The sequence below is a fragment of the Sorex araneus genome, chromosome 2 (assembly GCF_027595985.1).
Source record: "Sorex araneus isolate mSorAra2 chromosome 2, mSorAra2.pri, whole genome shotgun sequence".
In the NCBI taxonomy this organism is placed as follows: Eukaryota; Metazoa; Chordata; class Mammalia; order Eulipotyphla; family Soricidae; genus Sorex; species Sorex araneus.
Window position 1 is genome coordinate 338,510,795 of NC_073303.1, and position 3,697 is coordinate 338,514,491.

The window sequence follows — 3,697 nt, forward strand, 5'->3', positions numbered from 1 at the left end:
TTCTTTCTTTCCCTCTTTCTTCCCTCTTTCTTTCCTTCTCTCTTTCTTTCCTTTTTCTTTCTTTCCTTCTTTCCATCTTTCTCTTCCTTCCTTCCTTCTTTCTTCTTTCTTTCTTTTCTTTCTTTCTTTCTTTCTTTTCTTTCTTCTTTCTTTCTTTCTTTCTTTCTTTCTTTCCTTCTTCCTTCCTTTCCTTCCTTCCTTCCTTCCTTCCTTCTTCCTTCCTTCCTTCCTTCCTTCCTTCCTTCCTTTCTTTCTTTCTTTCTTTCTTCTTTCTTTCTTTCTTTCTTTCTTTCTTCCTTCCTTCCTTTCCTTCCTTTCCTTCCTTCCTTCCTTCTTTCTTTCTCCTTCCTTCCTTCCTTCCTTCTTTCCTTCTTCCTTCCTTTCTTTCTTTCTTTCTTTCTTTCTTTCTTTCTTTCTTTCTTTCTTTCTTTCTTTCTTTCTTTCCTTCTTTCTTTCCCTCTTTCTTTCCTTCCTTTTTCTTTCTTTCCTTCTTTCCTTCTTTCTTTCCCTCTTTCTTTCCTTCTCTCTCTTCTTTCCTTTTTCTTTCTTTCCTTCTTTCCGTCTTTCTTTCCTTCCTTTCTTTCTTTCTTCTTTCTTTCTTTCTTTCTTTCTTTCTTTCTTTCTTTCTTTCTTTCTTTCTTTCTTTCCTTTCTTTCTTTCTTTCTTTCTTTTCTTCTTCCTTCCTTCTTCCTTCCTTCCTTCCTTCCTTTCTTTCTTTCTTTCTTTCTTTCTTCTTTCTTTCTTTCTTTCTTTCTTTCTTTCTTTCTTTCTTTCCTCCTTCCTTCCTTCCTTCCTTCCTTCCTTCCTTCCTTCCTTCCTTCCTTCCTTCCTTCCTTCCTTCCTTCCTTCTTCCTTCCTTCCTTCCTTCTTTCTTTCTTTCTTTCTTTCTTTCTTTCTTTCTTTCTTTCTTTCTTTCTTTCTTTCTTTCTTTCTTTCTTTCTTTCTTTCTTTCTTTCTTTCTTTCTTTCTTCTTTCTCCTCCTCTTTTGCCTCCTCTTCCTTATTTCCCTCCTCCCCACCCCCCTCTACCTATTCCTTCTTCTTTTTGGGGGCAGAGGTGGGGATGGGGTCCTTACTTGGCAATGCTCAGTAATCCTTCTGGCAATGTTCAGGGGATACAAAAGGAGGGATTCCAGGGATCAAACTCAGTCAGTTGCATGCAAGGCAATTGCCCTATCTGCTGTACTATTGTTTCTACCCCACACTCACATTCTTAACCGTAGATCAGTTAGAGAATTAAAACCTCCCTTGAAAATGTCTGATCATCTCAATTATAGTCAGTTCTCTGCTTTGTAATACTGATTCAGATTATTCAACTGAATCCTTGTAATATTTTAAAATAACTATATCTACTCTTATAGGGCTTGAGCCAAAGAACAGCGGGTAGGGCATTTGCCTTGCACATGGCTGACCTGGGTTTGATTCCTCCATCCCTCTTTTTTTTTTTTTTTTTTTTTGCTTTTTGGGTCACACCTGGCGATGCACAGGGGTTACTCCTGGCTCTGCACTCAGGAATCACCCTGGCGGTGCTCAGGGGACCATATGGGATGCTGGGAATCGAACCCGGGTTGGCCTGGTGCAAGGCAAACGCCCTACCCGCTGTGCTATTGCTCCAGCCCCTCCTCCGTCCCTCTTGGAGAGCCTGGCAAGCTACCAAGAGTATCCCGCTTGCACGGCAGAGCCTGGCAAGCTACCCATGGCATATTCAATATCCAAAAACAGTAACAGCAAGTCTCACAATGCAGACATTACTGGTGCCCACTCAAGTAAATCGATGAACAACAGAAGGACAGTGCTACTCTTACAGGCAACTGAAACTTATCTGGTTCTTAGAGGAATCTAAGTTTGTTTTATTAAGATGTTAATTAATCCCTCACTTTTGTAATATAAGCCTAATTATTTTAAGCTTTCTTATGTGTCACTTGTTTATGAAAATAATTAGGTGGTAATGTATTTTGTGGTTCTCAGACAATAGCTGAAAATGTAAGTATTCTAATTTCAATTCTTCTAGGTATGTGTACAAAGACAAATTAAGCAAGAAGCAACAAATTGAAACCAATATTCAAATTCTTTCTCTGAGAATGTTACCCAGTATACCACAACGTCTCAGAATTTTGTCTGAGAAAAGTACTCCCAAGAAAGGAAAACTGGGAACTTTTCCATTAGGTCTTCCTCTAGTCTCTAGAGTGCTTCTTCCTGCCCTGGTTTCTGATGCTTGGCTCTGTCCAGTTGATAGAGATAATGATGATCTCTCCATTGGTGAGGAGATGTAACGTGGATTTCTACCTCAGTGTCACTTTCAAATCACCTGAGTGTTGTAAATAAGTATAAATCTTGACAAAATGTGAGTCAACCAATTTTATGCATTGGACACTATGTATTCCATGAAGACAGATGCTGAAGCTGGGATTACTGAAGCCACTTGAGTTTCTAAACCAGACACAATAAAGGAGGAGGGGTGCTGGAAGATGGTTTTGGATTTTTCTGAAGGACTCTGGATATAAGTTTCTTGCCTGTGTAGCACGGAGTTTACTAGGTCTAGCAGACAGCAGTGGCTGCAGGGTTGAGAGCCTTCCAGAAACATAAAAGACTATTTACTTCTGGGAGTAGTTAGGAATCTGGCCTGGTAGAATAGAGCAAACAATTAGATTGCTAAGGTTCACTATTGAATCTGTCAGACTTTGTTTTATCCCTTCTTCAGATAGGTCTATGGTGTTTTATACTGCTTGTCCTAAATGATTATTTTCTTACTCTAAGGCACAATCCTTATTATGTGATAATAATCACATAACCCTCATTATGTGATCTTCTTTGTCCAAGCTGAATGACCAACATGCAAGGAAACCACATCTAAGTACATTGTTAATAGGATTGCTTAAAACAAATAATAAACAGGAAGTTAGGTAGCTAAATAAAAACATGTTTTAGATCTAACAGACAATGATATGAATATGGCTAACTTCAGCTAGATATAGTTGTTAGAAGCTTGTGACAGAACATAGTAAAGTACTGGGTGGGAAGTAGGGGAATTCTACCCTCACAGGAAGTTCACAGACACAAAAGAATGTTCTTACTCTTCACATAACCTAGTACGTTATCAATTTTAGTAAATAATGAGATTTCCAGGACGTGTAATTATTCTTAAAAAGCACTAAAATCATATAAAACTAATATGTTCAAAATTTGCTGAAAGAAACTATATAATATCAGACAAAATCAGGACCAGAGAAGTAAAATGGAAACCAAAAATAGGTCACATATTTAAAAAAGCAAAACAATGGTCAAATAATTTAGCCATATCAATAATTGCATTCACAAAATGTAGCCCAAAAACCAGAACAAAAAATGTCAAAATTTCATCCTATAGTTAGTAAAATCAATTTGATAAAATATTGTAAGGCTTATAGAAAAATTGGGCAAATATTAATTATATAAACAATAGATTATGTAGATATTAAAACAATGAAGGAGGTAATTGAAATATATTTAAGAATTTACACGAAATGAAAAACTTTACTACAAACAACACTAATTTAGGAAAATATCCAAGCCTTGAGATTTTCACTGATGATTTATTTTAATATTTAAGACAAATAATTCTAAGGTGCAATGATTTTTTATAAAATAAAGATAAATATCCTAATTAATTTTATGAGGTCATTGTAATTACAGACTAATGTCATTCAATACTAATTCAA